This window comes from Homalodisca vitripennis, chromosome 5 (genome assembly GCF_021130785.1).
Source record: "Homalodisca vitripennis isolate AUS2020 chromosome 5, UT_GWSS_2.1, whole genome shotgun sequence".
NCBI classification, from domain to species: domain Eukaryota; kingdom Metazoa; phylum Arthropoda; class Insecta; order Hemiptera; family Cicadellidae; genus Homalodisca; species Homalodisca vitripennis.
The window spans coordinates 152996712-153019037 of NC_060211.1; positions in this window are offsets into that span (position 1 = coordinate 152996712).

The following is a 22326-nucleotide window of genomic DNA, read 5'->3' on the forward strand; positions in this document are numbered from 1 at the left end:
AATAATAGTTTTTTTCCCTCAAATGTTAACTCACAGTGCCAGGTGCAAAATAAATCAACCTTTCCTCACAAAATATTTCGGAAACTATTACATAAAACATAAATATCGTTAGGTAAAAAATGTGAAATAATTCGAAAAGCAAAAGATTCTAAAAATGTTGACATTTTCATATATTGTGCTTTTATTAAAGCGGGTAGAAGAAGGTTCTCTTCCATGTATAGGCTAGCAATAGCCTTTGACACTAAAAGCTCCAACGGATCCAACAGTAATCCTTCTCAGTAAAATAGGCCTGTAGATTAACTTTTTATCCAATATTTCGACATTGTCAGTAGTGATGCTCGGTTACTGTGTAGATAGGTTTGCCCATAGGTAAGTGACACATCTTTTTGCTGTATCCAGTGGGGGTATGAAACTGGAATATATAAACCAGCCAGAAGTAAAATCTGAGGAAAAACATTCGCCTGTTATGCTATTATGTTATGGAGGAATAGTGGTCAGTATATTAGAGTTTAAGGTCCAATCATTTCACAACGCTTGGAGCCATAATATCAAGTATTTATTATAGTTTCTCGAAAATAAAAACCAAATTATATTGTTGGCAGTTACACATTTCATACCCCTGAATGAAATAGCCTCTTGTCCTAACAATATCTTCATCATAAATAGATTCGTAATAATGTTTTGCATTTACAGGGAACATTGAAGAAACTTTGTTCGGCGATAATTTTAGAGGATAAGAATTAATAAAATCAGTTACGCCCATAGATCATGAATGTTTTAGCAAGATTTAAATTCTCTTTACAGCATTGATTGCATATTTTAAAATTATCCTTTAGAGTACGAGGTTTGATCAAATTAATATGAAGAATTCTATGTAGTTTACCTTTCCTCTATGCATATTAGGATTTAACTTTGTTCATTCGTTGTACGGAGACCTGCAGATTTAATGATTACTGGAAAAACTTAGTAAAACGACATAATCTACTACTCTCCAATCAATAAAATATTTTTTATATCTTACTGATTTTGAAATTAACCTAAAACACAAACTTGAAACACGTATAGTTTTCAAATTATTTATTTACAAGATTTTATTTGGATATGAATTGCCAAATTTGGTTAAATATAAAACTGCAATATCAGTAAAAGCAATCTAAAACCCCAAACTTAGGTTCTAATTTTAAGATTTTACATTACAGTTCACATTGCAACCAATTTCGTGTCGAAACAATAATCAAGCCTTTTTAATATTGTTATAGGAAATGTTGCTCTAGGTTCCTATTTGTTATGTAGTGTTATATTTATAAATGTACATACTGATATAAAATATATTTCTCTATTTTACCCCAACAATAAAATTAGTTACAATTATTCTATTCCTAAAATACCATCAACAAGATTTCTTGCCAAGTGCTATATTCTAAAATATTTATTTAAAGCTATTTTTGGGATTCGGTATGAGATTAACAAAACATATTTTACAACCTTGGCTAAATTTACATTAATGAATGACTAAGATACAACTTCATCCTGGTATTTACGTCAAGACGTGATGTTTCAGTTTCTTCGAAAGATAAAGGAGTCATTCAAAGTTGAACTTCTTCCCTTTCAAAGGACAGAAAGTGTCTTGCCGACATCTTAGGTGTAAAGGAAGGCTGGCATTGACTTGTCTCTGTTTAGCCCTCCGAACACTTACTATTAATCTCAAATTAATCGTATTGGCATTTTATCTTATTAAATATTTTATGAAAATAATAAATTGCTGCTATGTTTATAAACAAAGCACATTACACAATAAGATTTTTTTTCAATGGAACCATGATTGTTTTATAATCATTAAACTTTATTCATAAAGATTATAAGAAGTTGTTTTTACTGTATTGGAGTAGCTACTGTATTCGATATTATTTCTAAATTTTAATCGTGTTTATGTATATCATTACATTAAAACAGTTATAACTGTCTTAAAACTGTTATAACTTATTTACTATGAACTTATAAAAATTATAATGCAGTACATTTTATGTACTACGTGTAGGAACATAAAGACAACTGAATTGTCATATCAATACAAAATGTTCATAAACAGTAAATGGAACCATATGAAACTATGGTTTCGACGAAATTTACGAGTGTTTGTTTATTAAATTTAGTTTTAATTTTACTGTTATTACTACTCGAACTGTTTTCCACAGATACGAAAGTACTAGGTAAATACATGGTTAGAATTTATTTCCTTGGTAACACAAGAAACAATTGAATGAGTAGTTCCAAATCGAATACAATGACTTATACCAGGCTGGAACATTTATTCCAAAAGAGAACAGATCCATACAAACAGATCCCATACTACGTAACAAAAATGTTACACTGATGTTATTTTTAGAACAGTGTTATTCCAAATATTTATGTAAGTTTAGGTTCAGTAAGTAAATTATACTGCAACTTACATTGCCTCATATATACAACTTTGTATTAAATAATAATAATATAACTTATAATTAATTATATATGTAATAAGTGTTGATTGGTGAGTTACGTTGGTCAAAGTGACTCGGATTACTTTTTGTATAGAGCCGTAACAAAATGGTTACAAGCTAGAAAAATTGTGACTTCTAGATGTACTTTTTTCTTTTGATTTTGTAATTATTGAACTTTGTAGAAACTTATTTTAAACAGCAATAGGCATTTTTCCTTATTAAAACAAATATACGATAAGCTTTGTTAAATCAAATTAAAATAGGAGAAACTAAGTTAGGGTGGGTTGTTTACCCTGATTATGTAACATGTACCTAATACATTTTACTACGGTACACATGCTTTTAAAGCCACACGGTTAGTTCCTTCTTTAATGTCCTGATGAATTAATAGTTACCACTTATAACAACTACTTGATCTGATTATAAGTAGACCAAAATTTAAATTCACATTACTAATTTTCATTATACTAAACAAATAAAAAAATCATTATTAATCAATGTTTAAATGTTGATTATAGAACTAAAGTTAAAATATATTATTCATTTACCAATCACATATTTCTCAGAAATAATTCATGAGTCTACATATAGTGTATAATATTATAGACTGTTGTAAGTCGTAAAATATGAAGAGGCAGCAAAGTAAACAGGTGCAGCCCCGAGGATTAACTTGTCCCAATTAACTGGGCAGCTCGTGTTTATTAGCTTTAAAGGCTAAATATTGTGTCAGGTGGTTTTCATGTAATTTTTATCTTTGCAAAAATTACGGTATTCGTCTTTATCCATCACTTCAGTACAACATTTTACTTTTTTTTATATGTTATATGTAATTAAAGGAAAATAAGTGGGCATTGAATAAATTGTTTTCATACTTCTTAAACTACACTTTTTCTTTGTATAAACAAAATATACATCAGAAATTGATTAGTTAGAAATTACTTTTCCTGGTATATCTAGCTTTTAAGCTTTAACGTTAAATTTTGTAACACTCACAAATACGATAATAGTGAGAAGAACCTTCAGAATTTAATAAAATATTCTATAAATACAAGAAAGTAAAATATACAAGAAAATAAACCATAGTTCTTAGTAACTACAAGGGCACGTTACGAGAATTTTGAAAAGATAAAACTAAAGGAATGAATGTATATCAGGAATCAGGATTGAATTTATCCAACTAAACATTTAGTTAGGTGATGTAGGCGGTTGTGTAGAGTCCTAGGGAAAGAACCATGGCAAATTCGTTTAGGATGTGGCACTGATAAGGGCAGCTGATTCGGAATAACGTTCTCCCTTATCTTTAAATATATTTCTGTTATGACTTCAATTTTAATGCTTAAATTGTTTACGAATATTTGGCGTAATCTGGTAAAAACTATCAATGAATATGAAGAAATATAACTATATTTCTATAAACATATTTTTCTGTTATGGCTTCACTTATAGCGCTCAAAATTATTTAAGGATAGTGGTGTAATATAAAAACCAGTTTTGTTGAATACGTTATAACTAAAGTCATACTACTATGATTCCTATAATACCTCGTACCTTTATGACAAATGGCTTTCATTGTAAATTTTATAAACAGCTCATAGTCATATATTATTTAATGATTCCTAAATGTTGACTAACGATACATTGTTTCCTCTTGTTAAATGAAACAGTAAAAAAGCAAAAAACAACAAATAATATCAGAAATTCAAACAATACCAACATAAGAAAATGAAATTACGGAGAACAATTATTGAATAGTAATTTGGTAAACATAAACAAATTTAATTTAAAAAATAAGTACTCATAATAGTGAACTTACATTTTTCTCTCATTTACCAGTCATGAAAATTGGTGAGCACAGCTATGCGTCTCATGAAGTCGTACATATTGTTATGCCAGAAAAATGTAGCATTTTATAAGAACATGTTTTTTTTTATAAAACATGTATAGATTTCAACTAATAATGAAAATAATGGAAAATCATTGCTATTTTTCATTAGTAATGAGATTGGAATATAATTAAATAGTTGTTACAGTGTTTCAGCTTGATGTCGAAGGTATCACAAAAGTTATATGAATCAGATAAATGGATTGAAAGTGGATATGAATACTTATATACCTGCTTGCAAAGGATATATAACGTGTCCACGTCCAGGCCTGGTCTTTGGCGTTCCCCCTAGGTCACACCTTAGTTACACGAGATAATACAGCCAAAGAAATCTCCACAGTTCATCACCTAAATAAAAAATTGTGAAATACAAAAACTGTTTCAGACTTGATTTCTCTACTATCAGTTCAACTTCAGCAAATGCCAAAAACTAAGGTCTTTACTTTTTCAATCTTTACCTAAGGTCAATTAGATACCCCAAAAAATCCCAACTCATATTAGACGCTCCCAAAATCTCAACAAAAATACAGATTGCAGATTTCCTATCAGTCTGTGTCCTAAGGGAATAAATGTATTTATTTTCTAATTGTAACATAAAATAATCTGAATTGTTGGAGGCTTGTATTCGTACGGATATTCTATCAGTGGCTTTATGAGTACTATTATAAGAAATTCTAAAATAAATTACTCTAGAAAATGTTCATGTGATATTATAATTCTATTAAATAAATCGTTCTGTGGTTGTAAGAAACACCCAGATCAGTAATTTGCAGCATTGTGTATATACTTTAACTTACGCCTACTATATGAAAAATAACTCGTTAGGAAGGTATAGTTAAAAAAGTAACATTTCTTCGAACAGTAGTAATTATGTAAACTTCTGGTTAAAACGCTAAGCAAATAAACAGAGAAGATATCGGAGTTCTACATGTTAGTAAAGTTTCTAGAGTCAATTAGCATAAATGAGCTAAGTAGCATGGCGTTGTTACGTGCGTGAGTATTACTTTAGCTAAGTTAATTACGCTTCTTCAGTGCACCACTCTAGAAATAAACCATTTTAATGGTCACAACTGATTAGTAACGTATTTATTTACCAATTTTTGATAGTTTTGTCATGAAAAAGTTTTACGAGTCTCAAGTGTCACTCAATAAATTGGATCAGAATTAAATTTATTTATACTAATTGCACTAATTAGAACCATTTACCATTTGAGAGACACCAGTTAGAATAGTAATAAGCATATTCATAGTGTATTGAAATTTTTAAATATCATGTGTAAGTTTTCCATATATTTTCAGAAAAATTTATTGCAATTTTATTACTAACTAGACTAGGATAAACTGAACTGTAACAGGATAAGTGTACATTAAAACGATTCATAATTTATCATAACTACATTGTCTCTAAATTGAATTTCATTTGGACTTAGCTCAAATAATTCACGAAACTAAAGTATGCTATAAAATTGAAAGTGGAAAAATCTTGTTATGTTGAATACACAAGAACAATGATAATATGAATTCAATATAGATTAAATTGTATAATATTGCGGTATCTGTCAGATAGCGGGTTAAATATCCATAGGCCAATTCAGTTCTGTACGTTGTTATAATTTTTGTTACCCTATATCAAGAAGATTGATTGAAACTGATGTATTCATGAAAAACATATGTTTTGTGAACGTGCAATATCATAGCCATCTACATTTCGCTTGAAACAGAATCGCATTATCAATTTGTAGTTTGTTTTCAGTAAAATAACACATTACATAACATGGCTTACACCTGCATATTTGTTTCTTTCAACGACGAATACGTTTAATTCTTTATAAGCCACAGTTTGCTTTTGAATATAAAAAGAACTAATATGATTGAAAATTATAAAAACCAGAGTTTAGGTTTAGGTATACAATTATTGAAATCGGCTGCAGTCTGTGGTAATCCTTTAATGTAGGATACTTAAATTGGTTCTAGATTATAGACCATAAAACCGTGTTAATCGTGATAATACCGCAAATCCCCTATTCCGTGACCTAAGTGTTCAATTATTTTTTAATTTGAACACGGCAGTAGAATATATACTTAAGTAAATTAACACATCCCTAGATTAAAATAGCAACGTATTTTTCTCTCATACCAACTGTTTGTAACCTCGTATCGCCTACAAACTTTCTTACGCTACAGAAAAATATTACACTAAAATAACTTTCACTTTGTAAACCAATTAATTTTGGTAATAAATTAAGGTTTTTGTGAATAATTCTTGTGTAAAAATGTATTGTTTGGTAACTAATAAAAGCAATTATACGGTTACAAAAAAGGTATTTTCACTATTTGTTTAATTACTTTCTTAAACCACGTTTTACGATTCGTGTGACATTTTACGGGAATTTTTCAATTACCTTTCATATCTCGTCGTAACTATCCTATGTTATTACTGTTGTATAATACTATCGTATTGACACAACGCTGCTTCTTTAATAATTTCAGTGCTGTTTGTAATCAGTGGATTTAAACATGGTTGAAGATTATTACCTCAGCATTAATATAACATTAATAATGTTAAGAGTTAGGTACCCAGTTGGTAGCAATTTGATCTTATATTTTTGATTATTTTTAACTTTTAATTGGTTTTAACAGCAATATTCTGAACATAATATTGCATTTATTAAAAGTGACAGATTATTATTTTTTTATCTGTGTGTAGTATGTTCTTTTATGCACAGTAAAATCGAAGCTCGATCCATGTTTGAATGTTGAGGAATTCATATTTTTTACAAAAAAATACCTATTAATAATAAATTCAGAGAATTGAGTAATGGTTTCTATCAATGTATTGATGCTGTATTGTACGAGGAGCGTGTGAAACCGGTAGTGTTAAACTCTTGGTATCTGAATTTTATTTCATAACACCTAGTTCTCTCTAAACATGGAATCTGTGACATAAAAAACTGCATTATTGGAAGAAGCTTTTATTTTAATACCAATAATTCTTTTATATAGTTTAACAACGAATATCTTATCTAATTCTTATCTAAGATCTAAATTAATATAATAGATGGAATGCAACTGAGAGTTTTACTAACGAGATACCTGAGGTAGATAAAGCCCTACCTTAAAAAAAGAAAACAGTTTAAAAAATGTAATAACCAATGCCCAAAACTGGCTGAGATTATTAATTTTGAAGTTCCTCAATAGTCAATCCTATGACACGTTTTGTTCGTGATGTAATCCATAATGTAAACAAATAGTTATCTCAATCAGCCGCGAAACATTTTGTTGTACATAAATATTTTACAGTATCAATTAATGATTTAAGTATTTAATTCAAGGTCATAACACTAACCCAGAACAAAGCCTGAAGTGAGCAAATTATATTGAATGATAATACTGAGACAAGAGTATTTTTCATGTTTGGTTAGCATATATTTTGCTTTTTGCAGCTTGAAAACCAAGTAACATAGAAGATCGTCATCACAATCAATGTTGCGCGTTATCTCTCACTAAAACACCAAAGCTCTATACCGGTAATCCATCGGCTCTTCTACTATTCCATTCCACTATTGCGTATTTTATATTGGCCCAAAAACAAACAGTTATTTTAATTGCTTTATAATTGTGTAAATAGTGGATAATGCAATGAAGTCAAATCAATCACAAACTTTTCCTTGTTTTACAAAATGTATCTTGTGATTAATTACGTAACTCTTATTCAAATCTATGTATATTATAATTAGTCTTCTCATCAAAATAAATAATTAATTTATAGTCTAACATGAACTTCAAACCGCCAAGACTCTGTAGTTCTAAACATCAACTGTAGTGCTTACTTTACAGTAACAGTAAACTCGATATGACAGGTGAAAGGAGGATTAGGTGAAGTAAAAGACAAACAAGTGTGTTGTTAAAGCGGTGTTGTGTTGTCTGCCTTCTGTGAACAATGGAGCTTAACATCGCCTTTAAGTACCTTAACGAATGTTTCAAGAGATGGTGGGTTTAGGGAGTAGAGTGATTTAGTACCTTTATGAAATATTTACTTATACATTATACCAGATGAAGATGGAAATTTATATAAGGCCTCCTGAAGTATTTAAACAAAATTTTTGTGAAAAGATGTAGGTGTGTATTATTACTTTGCCATAAAACATTGTAAAGGTTCTATAAAATAGAACGTGATCTTTTTATAGTATACAGATACTTTTTCTCATTAATCGTATCGTTAATTATTGGTACAAGAGCATAGTATATGCACGACCTATAAAACTAATTTAGAATTCCAAAGGGTCTAAATAAAACAGTTAATTTTAATTGGAGAAGTAATTAATTATCAGATGGAGAATTTTAAAATTCATATTGCCTATAAATTTAATTAAATAAGAATAAACTGCAGCGTTTTGAAACCAACTATGAAATGGATTTCTATTAGTTTCCGTAAATATAATTTAAATGACTGTATACCTCTTCAAAACTAATTACTAATAATACCCTTTAGAGTTTCAACACATTTGGACAAATGTCACTACCTTTGTTTCTTATTCTTTCATACACATATTTTAACGTACCTATAGCTAATTCAGGAAATTAAAAAAGGAAACTAAAAATACATACCTAAAGAATATTTTATCATACCCTTTTACTTTCTCCAAAATTAAACGAAGTCTAACTTAAAAGATGGGACATCGTATAGAGAACTGAGGGAAGACTCACATATTTGACCCTCGAAATCTTCGGTCCACCAGGTGTCACTGTGCGGGTGATTTGTTACTGAACAACCCTTGATAACTGCTAACTTTACTGATATGTTCTTTATTATTTTCTCTCATACCACAAGATCTATTCTGCGTATATTCTAAATCATGCCAGCCTTTTCTGTGTTTTGGCTCTTACATATTATAATCCTAGTTATAATATAACTCATTTCATATACGTAAACGAGCATGGATAGAAGGAACTAGAAAACCAATCCCACGGAAAATGGCCTAAATTATTCATTAAATAAAGAAGGTTTTAGATAGGTTTAATCACTTTAAAGTAACCCTGAAATACGATTTTACTAAATAGTATAAACTATATTATCATATCTCCAAAGATTTAAAAATTGTGTAATAGTTTCAAAAGAGTACTGAAGAGTAAGATGAATGGTATAAAAATGATAATAAATGTTTTATTTAAGTTCACGAAAGTTTTTGTTCCCATGTTAATTTTGTGGAACAGCGAGCAGAGCTATAGGGACAAAGCGTTAATATTATTGAAAGAAGTGGTATTCACTATTAATATGATTTCCATTTTATGTATTTAATTAAATTTACATATTTTTTTCCTTACGTTTACTAAGAAATACGTCTCAAAATCAAGTTATAATCCTTCCCCTACCCTCAATTAAAACCACCATACGGTCAGTATGATAAATTTTGAAGCTGTCCTTATGATAAAAAGATAAATATTCATAAGGCATGTATAGTTCAAACAAGGTACCAAATGTATTTAATACTCTGTAGTAACATCGTTAGAATACCGGAAATCCTTCAAACTGAAGAGTAATCTGGTAATAAGACAATACTTTACATGTATCCTAGGAAATTAGTTTTGTCTATTCAAAGGATGAATTCTAATACATCGATGCCTCCTTTTCATAAGCCTGTGTAAAATAAATGGAATCACTAACCAGTATTTATTAGAGTATTGTTTCATACCAAATGGAACTTATTGAATTACGAGTAAAAATAAACAAATGTAAGTCTTTATTCAAAAATAGCTAAGGACTTATGTAATACATCTTTCAATATCATAGTGAAATATATATTTTAGTGTTGTTTTTATTTAGTGGTATGCATTTTCTAATTATATTTTACATTTGTCACGTGTGTAGCAGAAATTAAGTAAAAAACACAGCTAGCAAAGTTTTCCAGGATAAGTTATTTCGGTTATGCTACAATTTATGTTTCCAGACAGACTGAAGTACTAGTATAAATATTTCCATTAACGAATGTCATTGTTTTCTTTTAAACACAAATATTTTATTAGTATAATAATACAGATATAAATTTCATTTTAATATCAATTAAAAGGTGGGATTCTGTACAGCAGTATTTTTTTCACATTATAGTTCGTGAGATCAATTGCAAATTTTACACAGGATATTCAATAATGTAAGACATTACTTTAGGATATGGTTCAATGGGTGAATATAAAAATAAATTTCTCTACCACTATGATATATGGTCCTCGTTTACCATATATGTAAACATGTGTGTGTGTGTGATTTAATTTAAAAAACTCATAACTCAAAGTATAAAATTTGCCATTTCAAATTTTTAATTATATTTTAATTTTTACTGAAAGAAAAATATTAATAATATCTAATATATTGTGGCCTTTTAAAAGCTTTAAAATAAAATTTTCTTAAAAAGCAAAAAGAGGTGAAAAAAAAAATTATTTACTTAGACAGCTTGTAAAAATACTAAATTCTTTATACTTTATTTCAATAAAAGTTAATAAATAATGGAATAAATGCGTATACACTACCCTCGTGCAATCTATATATGTATATTGACTATATTGGAATATTTCAAAATATTAAGGGTTGCTATTTAAAAACATTAACGATTGATCATTTCTTTCAGCAGAAAGTAATATCTTATTAAGACACGAAAGCATTCAAAGATACAAATAACTTTCACCGCTGCATAGTTATGATTTCTCTAACACAGATAGATGCTTACTAAACGAAATACATATTAGGGCTACAGGAATCTTTAAAGTTATTCTTTACAACCCATAATATTTCCTCACTTCTTTCGAGCATCCCATATACCAAAAATTATTATCTTTGAACTGTGCGATAAAGTAACAGGCACATAAGAGAATGTAATTGTGTTTTCATCTGTGATCAAGTGTGATGAATACTGGGATATATTTGATATTTAAATTCGTCAAAATTTAATAACAAATTCCATGATTTTTATATATTTATCAAATGAAAGTATCCTACTACTTATTATTTTTGAATACAGACAAAAATATAAAATTTAATAATAGAATTTAGCCGAACGTAAACATCAGAGTAAATCTGTAAAGTTACATTTTACATGAAGGATAAGATATTCTAAATAATCCAATGAGTATTATTAGTTCATTATTTTGATATATTTAGGCGAAGCAGTTTCGGAATTCTTTTATATCACGCAATAAACGTACATACCAGTACACATTTGTACTCAAAGTGAAGGCATAAACTCGTGGAACATCAAAGTTGTAAAGTACAAAGTTAAATAACATGGAACACTGCAGTTCCCAGTAGGCGACAGCGTTGGTTTAGCGTTAAACATGTTTTTTTCAAACTGTTTTTTATGTAAAATTCTTATTCTTATATAATGCTCTGAAATATCCAAACTTTACTCATTATATTTATACTTTCACTTACATACATTCCTACGTTATATTAATAATGAGTCATTTTGAAACAAATATTGTATCAGTAACTTTACAGTTTGATTCGTTTCTTTTATTTGTACCGTTTTATATGAGTTACATATATCAAAGATAGGAGTAAGCCACTCCACATGGCTATAGGTTCATCCTGTACTATGTCACGTACTACCATACCGTAAGTTTGTTTACAAAGTTATTTATTTGCCGATTTTCTCGTTGCTATCACAGTTACCCAAAATACCAACGCAAAATATTCACTAACTCTCACCTATATCGCATGGAGTAATATCCAACAATGTAGAGGTCAATATTGTCATATTGAACTCAAATTTTACTGTTAAACACAGACTAAGATTAATATGAGAATAGAATTGCTGGCTGATCACTAATCTAATGAGCAGCTCTTCTTGGCGTTGATTTACTCAGAAATATCTCCATAACTACTGTAACCAATACAATACTTTTTGTTCTCTCAAGACCAGATGATAAAATATTGCACTTAATCATAAAAATGACTTGTAGTGCTTTCTGAGTGACATGATAACTGCATGGGTAAGATAAGGGTTAGGCTCGCCGCCTCCTCCTGCCAAGATCTACGAGGAAAGATTTGAGCATTATTCTTGGTCATGTCTCTCTAAAAGAAGGAGAATTCAACTCTATACTAGCCTTTCCACACAAAACATTCGGGGATGGCACGGCCTTACCTCTAGGCTAGTAACTGTTTTTAACACCGCAGTAGACTATACCTATCGATCTACCCTTGCACCCTAATGTTTAGACATTTAGGATAGTGATGTACCACTCCTGGATATCCATAAGGTTACCCAGATTAATGTGACACATGTGTTATACTCAATGTAGGTTCAATTTGAAGGTACCACACAGCCAGGAATTAATCTTACTGGGGAACTAAATTACTTTACGAGAAAATGAGTTTTGATCACTGACTATTGATCATTTAGTGCTTATGTCCTAATCTATTTGAAACTAGAACAATTTTCCAAAACTAATTTCAGAGTTTACTCAGTACAACATGATTATTACTACCTTATTAAATATGCATTATAGTTAGGTTTTTGATACAGGCCGTAACACAGCGTCCAATTTTCACGTGTCCGGTGGTACAGTATTTAAAATTAAATGTCATATCTTTTCATATAACGTTACATAATAAGCGGTTACATTGTCAAGCACAGTCAGACACATGTCAGACGAGACAGGGGGCTTGTGGGTTGGCTGTGTCGAGCACCTGTCACCTGTCCCATATTATCTCTAGCTTGTAATGACAAGGCACCACCCATGTCTGGCAAATGTAAGTTACTGTGTGTAATGTTTGTTTTTTATTCAATTAAGCAAATGTAAACAATGTTTGCGAACGCATTCCAGCTTTTCAGATAAAAAATCAAATATATGATGAATGAGTCAAAGTATTAAAAGATTGATTTCTTATAGAACTTGTATGTACGTAATGAATATTTTGGAAACCGTTAGAGATACAAAAATAATCTTTATAAAAAAAGTTTAGAAAATGCTATTGGCATTGTAGAACAATTTTTCTTTCTCTTAGGTCCATTAAAAAATCCTTAAATAACATCATTATTATAACCATCCATTATTGTTAACAAAGTATAAAAATATCTGTAAATAATGGATGTGGTAGATAAATTTTCTCTCTGTCAATTTAGCTCTATCAATGTCATCTCACAACTAAGGCATGTTTCAGTTTTATGTTTAGTTGTGTGAATTTTGAAGCAAAAATGTGCGGCTTTAGAGATCACAACTACACATGTATATGTTTTGTGTTAAAATTAAATTTAAATTAAATTTTCTTGTATTTTGTGGTTTTTATTTAAACAATTTCATGACTGTAAAAGAAACCGATTTACTTTTCAATATACTTTATTCGATAACAAAACACTTTATTTGGTATAGAATTTTGATACGGCGTTGCAATGAGTACATACGAACTGATAATGATAAAATAACGACAATTACATTTTATTTAACTAGATAATTATCCACACGCCTCTTTTTTAATGCAAGATAATATGATATAATTTAACCGATTGAATTTTTAGTAAGGCAACAATAAAATCAATCGCGATGTAACACACTTTAAGTTATTTTTTTAATGTGTGCACTATTTTTAGGCAAAAATTTATAGAATAAAAAAGTTGAATCAATTACCAAGAAACAAATTACAAAGTACAACAATTGTGTACGTGATGTAACCACAAATGTTCTTCAGTCAGTTCTAGAAGGAAAACAACTTTTCTCGAAACAGATAAATGTAAACGATTAGGTACATATTAAGATTCCAAACAAAATCAGTTAACAAAATATTATTAAACATTTGGTGGTATATATTATAAATGTTCTTAGTTTATTAAAAATACTTTAAAATGTATATGTAAATAACTTATTTAAAAAATGCAAACGGAAATATTCCTTCACACCTCAGTGAGTGTAACGAAACGTATTACCATCCCCACCAAATCTCTACCCGGCAGCAGTGACATAAAGGATCGCTTCCGGTTCGAAGATTATAGTAATCTTCACTTTAAGCATATAGATCTTACGCAACTATGCTCATATATTAGTTAGTATAGTGAAAACTAAGTTCATAATTATTTGCAATTGTTACATTTATCTCAATATAATTTTCTTTTTATTTCGACAAAGGTATACGCATTATGATAATGCGTTAATATGTTAAATGTTAAAATGTCAAAGGACTGAACAGTACATTTTCACAACACTTGGAATAATACTCAATATTCTTGTTGTTATCGTGATTACCCACAAGACCAATGAATAATTATCCTCTTAAGCTAAGCCCATGGAGTAGCATTGAACCATAATCGACAACTCGTCGATGCTACATGACAAATTTCAAGACTAAATGTCAGGTCACTTCTTAGATATTGTACTTATAGTCAGATACAAAGAAATAATATTTTTCAGTCCCTTGAGTGATAGGTTTCGCTAACGCTCATCCCATTATATGAACTTTTTCTCACGTGTCAGCTGAGTAACAGTTCAATACTTTCGAAGCGCAAATATCAGATCTGTTATAATTATTGTAGTGTAAAAATATTTAAAGGAACAGCAAGTACTTTGTGGTTTTATTGCGTAATATACGTAAAAAAATATTACTGTTAAAATGTTATGTTGTTATTCTTGTTGCATTATCACAATTGCAACTAAACCTTCTCGAATGAACCCCCTACTTGTATATAAAGATTTTAAGTATTTTAGTTCATTACAACGTATATCATGTCTTATCCAATTTATACATGGATTTTGGTAAAGGGATTAATCCTATTTGGTTTAACTTGTTGTGTATTTTTTACTAGATCTAATGTTTACTTGTTAATTGGACTTTATTACCTAGTCTTAAATTTTCTGTGTTTGGATGTTAGATGTAAAATTGTTGGATGGAATAAGGCTACGTGATGGCTTGAGTCCATATGAACTAGTGACCTAATTTATTGAATCTCTAAAATATTCCAGCCTTTCCACTCTTCACTGTTAAACTTGAAGAATCGCAAATAAAACATTTAACTTTCCTTATAATTTTAAGAAAATTTAAGTTGGTTATTTGAGATACTGCTTTACTATATATGTAGCAGTCCAACTCCTAATAAATTATATACCGTTACAATTATAAATATAACATACTGGAATAACATCATAAACATAATAATGCTTATTCTCAGAAATATTTCTTCTTGGAAAAACATTTATTGCACAGTTTATAGGATTAATTTTGTAAGGTGTTTAAAGAGAACTTTATAAAAAGAGCTTGAGTTAACGTTTGTGTTTAAAGGCTGTTTGACGATGATTGCCCCCGCAAAAGTCCCACACGACTGTGAATCCGTTGGGAGGCAGCTGACTGCACTAATCTAGAAGGACAGTTACAAATTGATTTCATCCTTTATTAGATTCAGTACATCAAGGGTGGGTTTGTATTAAGATTCAATTTGTTCTTTTCTCTAACTAACAGGAACATTTTAAACTATGGACAGATTATTTTATTTTTACAATACAGTTATTAAATTAAATGTTCTATTCAAATTGTGCCACGAAATAAGAATACACGAAACAAAAATGTTCAAGATTAAAAAAAATATAAAATAATAACACAGGTTCAGTTTTTAATTTTGCAAACGTGAGGAACTCAACGTATAAACTTATTTATGTTCAGGTTGACATTTTTAGGTTTCAATCCCCATATACAAAGGGCCTCTCGACATGGAGGAAACCTTCATCTTCCAAGAGTAAATTTAGAGCTCGGAAGGAAGAGTTTCTCTTATTTCGGGCCAAAGGTGTACAATGACCTTCCTGATGGCCTAAAAGGTCTTGTAAATATTGTTAAATTTAAGAAAAGGGTTAAAGAAAGATTTTGTACATAGGAACTAGCATAATAAGTGATGTGTTTTAAATGTAAATATTCCTATTATATGATTAGCTCTGTTAAGTTTAGTCGTTAGAATGTTTGTGTAGTAACTTGAGTAATTCTGTAAAACAGTAATGTAACTGAGAAACTCTCCAATAAAAAGGCATTTTTATTTATTTATTTATTTATTATTTATACGTTCTGTTGCTGATCAGATAAAACCATTTTATATACAGTATATCTACATAGATTTTTTTGTGTATTACAAATACCTCACACGGTATGGCACATTTTTCAACGCTAATATTCATATTCCTAATTATTTTAACAAGATTTTATTCAATCCAAAAAAAAAAAATTGATGAAAACAAGATTTTCATGAAAGACCCACTCAGAAATATTAATCAGTGTAGTAACATTATTTCTTTCTAATTCACGTTTCATTGAAAAACCAGGGGGATTAATCAAAGTAATTAATTCGTGCTTACGTTTTTAAATCTACATTCATAAAACCCTTTGCCGATCACTCAAAGAAATCTCCAAAACTACTGAAAAGATTCGTTTTCTTGACAATTTCATCTTACATATACAGAACCCCGTTACGCACTATTAAAAACGTATATAATATTACGAGGAATTATCTAATCATGGATTCTGTAAAAAACCGTGTTCCTTTAAAGCACACGTAACAATAACCTCTAGAATAATGGTAAATATATAATATTAGAAATCTAAGAGGCAAGGAAACAGATTTTAAGAATTAAAAATAGCATTTGCAAGGAACTGAGGCTAGGACTTTACCCTGGACAAGTTTAAATTGGTATTCATAGAAGATTTTTTATAAAACTGTACATTTTAAATATAGAAATGCAAAATAGACAAAGAAAAGTGTTGTAAATATAAATAAATGTATAATATAATAACTGGAATACTGAAGTATTACTGTAAGACTATTCTTTGTTTGAAGGTTATTTTTGAAGATGGAAGGATTGTGAAGGAAACAGGAGTTTTCCGGACATTTTCCGTCGTTCAGTGAAACAAGAACACGTCTTGTCTTGTTTCACTGAACGATGGTAAATGTCCGGAAAAATCCTGTAAGACTATAATATTTAATTACATATTTACGCCTATTCATGTGTTCTGTAAAATGACTTCTTATGAATTTTTTTACTCTTACTAAATGTTAGAAATATAAAATGTTATATATATATATATATATATATATATATATATATATATATATAGAATTCCTGAATGATACATATTGTAAAGTTTCCATATAAAAGTGCTAGAAAAGGTAAGCTTCACGTTTTTAGCTGGCATGTCTTTGAATCTCATTATGAATGTATTGCGTAAAAGAAATGTATTTATTCTTATATTTTCTTATTTCCGTCATGGTTACCCATAAATAAGTGTAAAATATTTGGTAACGCTCAGCCAAATCCCTTGGAGTCACATGAATCACAGTTAATCAGTCTTCTAATTATAGAAATAAAGCTCCGCGCACAATTTGAAGTCTATAGGACATATTTTGCGACATATAGTGCGGATAGACAAGACGGACAGATATATAGACGGTTAAACTAACATAAATAACCGTTTGTTTACGCATAAGATGAGTAAAAAATATCAGTAGTGAAGTATACTACATAAACTATGGTATTTATATATCCCTCAAACATGGTTATAAATTGTAGATTTCATTAATTATCCTGTCATTTTTATGGCATTCTACTTTTATTATTACGCTTATAAAAATATATAGCATTGTTTTACCAGTTTCAATAGTTTGATTGTATTAATGAAATTGCAAAAGCACAAATAAAAATACAATTAATAAAATGTTCTACTTTAATTAAACGGGTTTAAGATACCACAGCGTCACTAAAGCCACTGTGAAAATAAAGAAGGATAAACATAAAGTAACTTCACCTACTACTTACTATGGTAATTAGTCTTTTCTAGTGTATTGTAAATGAAATAAACTATTTTATGTAAACCAGTGTGTTGGATATCTTTTGAAATTAATGTTTTAAGCAGCTCTTTTTATATGTCCATAATAAACTTTTACGACAAATGTAAAATGTGACGAGTCTGTATAAAATATATAAATCATCTGTTTAATAGCCCTCATAAGTGTATCTATTGGTAGAAAAAAAAATGGAGTCTATGGTTTCTACTTATTATTTGTATCTGATTAAGTAAAGCGGTTTGCAGATAAACCAATATACCAATACAAGTACTCCTCTACTTATGAAGGCTTTGATAAAGTTTTAATATAGATATAGCGATATTACGTGTTATTTCCATTGTAGATCAATTTTCTTAAACGATTAAATGTAGGTTTGAATTATGAAATCGTTAGAATTACTAAATCTTTACTTCTAACATAATTAATCATATCAGGATGTACACCATTCATGTGGGGTTGTAAGTAAACTTTCAAGCTGAAGGCGCAGATCTGAGGGTTTTCATGTATATGAGACAAACCGAGATAACTAAAAGTATTTAGTAAAATCCATAACTAACTTCAGAGATGCTTATGATGTCTCAAAATCAAGTTGCAGCAATAAATCATTATGCTATATAATTGTCCTAGCAAGTTTAAGAGTATTTCACGTTAATAAAACACTACACTACTTTACAATACAGTAAACTAGATGCTTCAACTTTGTTACTTGAGTGACGTGTTTTTTGTGATCTTGGCTCCTGTAACGTGACACCGATCGGTTCACTCTCTCCAGTCTGGACCAGTTATCACTTAATAATCATTATAACTTTGGTTAGCAGTGCGTTGCCAATGTCAATATTAGAACATATTTGTTCATCTGAATAACAAGGTAGATTTCAATCCTCAAATCGTAGTTTATATATTGTTTTGCCTGTAGCAAAAACATATTTGTACACATGTCAGAAAACTTAAAATCCTCTCAACCCACTCGTCGTCAGTAAAAAAATTTAAAAACTGATTGTATTAGTAACAAACATATTTCTTAAAGCGTAATTAAATTGTTAGTCATTTTAATCAGTCCATCCATGTGCTCAACAATACCTATGAACGATAAATTCTCCGATGTTACCGGTAATGATATTTGCTGAACTTAACTATTCATCCAATATTTTATTGTTTAATCCACAAGAAATAATTTTTCTATTTTATTTCACCCTAGAACTGTTAATCGACATAATTATGTCGGTTAATGCCGCTTTTTTGGTGTTAACCATCAAAATTTTGTCGATCAAACATTCCCGCGTATAATTACTTTTTATAATATACTCCGGTAAGGTATCGATATAATTCATGCACCATTGGATTCGGGAAGAAAAATGCTAAGGAACAGATGAGTTTTATTCCTCTTTGTATTATGGTTATGACGTAGCAAGCTTGTTATTTTGAACGTAAAAGAAAACGCGACGCCGTTTGTTGTGACCGCCATATTGCCGCTGCCGTTCTGTATCACTTTCGTGCCGAGCTGTGGATATTTGTAAGTTTTAATAGTTTTACGCGTGTTTTAGTGTCGTATTTAATGTTTAGTGTGTTGTTTGATGTCGTAGTAGTGTAAACATATATATTTTAGAATAAATCAATTTCTATTTACTGAAATATGTTTGAGAAATTACCGGCTTTATGTAGGCTATGGCAAAATGACTTGGCTAAAATTCATTTCACATAGTTTGTTATTGTTTTCACTTACTAAACGTTATTTATAGCACTCTTTTAGCTCTGAAGTAACTATTTATTTTTGGTAAATAGATAGTTTCCCCAATAAAATATATATTTCCTGTAATTTCTTTGGTTATATATAATAACTGTTTGGGGTTATTCTATATTTTTAGTTATATTTATAGTTTTCTAACTACATAGTATTTCCTATTACTTATAAACCATAAATTTATAAGTTTTGATATAGTACAAGCTTTAGAAACTATTTTATATTTTGCTGAATGAAAATTTTTCGCAAAACTTTTGAATAATGGCAAAACTTAACTTTTTTTACTTTTCAAAAAATAATTTATGGTAATTATTTCATTACTACTGTATATTCTATTTTATTCTAAGTAATAAAATATGCAAAATAACATGTATTCATAGATAAATGTATTAGCAAAACTTGTTTTACCAAAGTCTTACGTGTACACCCGATTTTCAGAATTTATACGCATCGCTGCTTTTTGTTCTATAGCTTTATGATGCTTTCATAAATGTGTATAATGTTTATGTTTTTCTGAAACTAGATAAAATTTGACACAGAATGGCTATGTCACTTATAAATATTCCTCACTATAACTTCATTTGCTAGGTATGGTCCCCCCCAAATTTAAGAAATATTTTTCGTAAATTTTATATTTGATTAAAAAAAGTGTTTATTAGAAAATTTTTGATGGTTAATTTTACAATATAGTGCAATTCTACGTTTAATTCTGAACACAAAAATATATACTCTTATTTATATTGCTTTTATTTTATATTTTTAATAATTTTTTTTAAAAAAACCTTGTGCGAAGCTCCAAAACAGCCCGACACTACAGGATGAAATGACCGCCAGTTCTAGGGTTAATCCACAAGAAATAATTTTTCTATTTTATTTCTAATGTATATAGATCATTTTCTCAATAATTTGATAAAATATTTGATTTCTACTGTACAGTTGTCCCTATCACGCCGGTGACAATTTATAATGAGTTCTCGATTTATCAATAATCACATCTCGATAAACAGCATCAACTATGTAAAAAAATTGTAACTATTCCTTGTGAAATACTATAAAGTATTCTAGTTAGATGTAACTAATGATATAGTAAAAATAACTAAATTTAATATTTTTTATTTTAATTTTTGTTCTGTTAGCAAAATTCTCTAATACACAATTACGCAAATCCGATGAACCGCAAAAAGCAAAAATTTCTCTACAAAGCAATGCACGGAACATAAATATAAGGAGAATTTTGATTACACCATTATTCTCATTTATGACTGCACTGAAACTTGAATTTAAGAAATTCAGATTAAAGGACTCACTACTTTTTAGAGTTGTATACTTCAATACAGCACTCATATCATTCATTAAGAAAAGTGCAATGTATGATCGTTATAAGTAAATCGTTTAGAGCGTCTAAAGCGGTTCTTACTGAGAGTTTCTAAAGTTTTAAATTTAAAGTGGTTTTTTAATGTATACTCTTAAATGTATTCATTTAAAATAAGTTTACATAAAGCTATTGGTGGTCTTCATCTGCAAATCCTTAATATTTTATTACGTATCAACAATTTACGTTTTACAAAGAGCTCAGTTTTTGCTGGCAAACAATTCCCGTACAAGCTCAAACATAGTAGCCCCTATTACTTTTCACCACATTTCGCTGCACTTAAAGTAAGGTGTAAAAGAAAAATAATCGAGTTTGAAAAACAAGCTGGAATGGTAATTGCATCCAACAAAAGATAATCCAACACCATTATTCCTTATGTTACGACCATTTACTGACCATTCAACAGTTTCCTCAATTCAAAGAAAATCAAAAAACATTCATTATATTTCAGTGCGAGCAAGTAAATTAATTAGTAACAGTTATTATTAGCATAGTCATTTATTTTTTTCAAACTTCTTCCCTCTTCCAGTAATTTTGGAATTTATATTATATCATTAATAGATGTTATATCAGTGTGTATTAAATTAAAAAATAACAGTAATATAAACTATTTAATGAATTAGATAATGAAGTGCAGAAAATAACTCCAATATAACCCAACACGTTGGATTATTAAGTCTACAAGTTGAGATGTAAATCGTATGGAAATTTTGGTCAGTGCTGCAACACATAATGTGACTAAGTCCGGTCAATTGATCTTGTTTAAGTTCCAGACTTAGATACTGTAAGTCCCTACTAAGTATTAAACTGTTAACTCCTGGTCACAGACCAATTATAATGGGATTATAACCCCTCTACCTGTTCCATTTACTACTTAATCTTCGGTTGTAAAAAACTACTGAACATATGTGAATAGAATAAAAATGAGCAGTAAGATAATTAGATTTATTTCAAAATATTATATAGTCGGTAAATTGGCTTTAACGATCATATTCCACATTTTATATATAATAGCAGATTTAAACATCTTAATCTGTATAGCATAATTT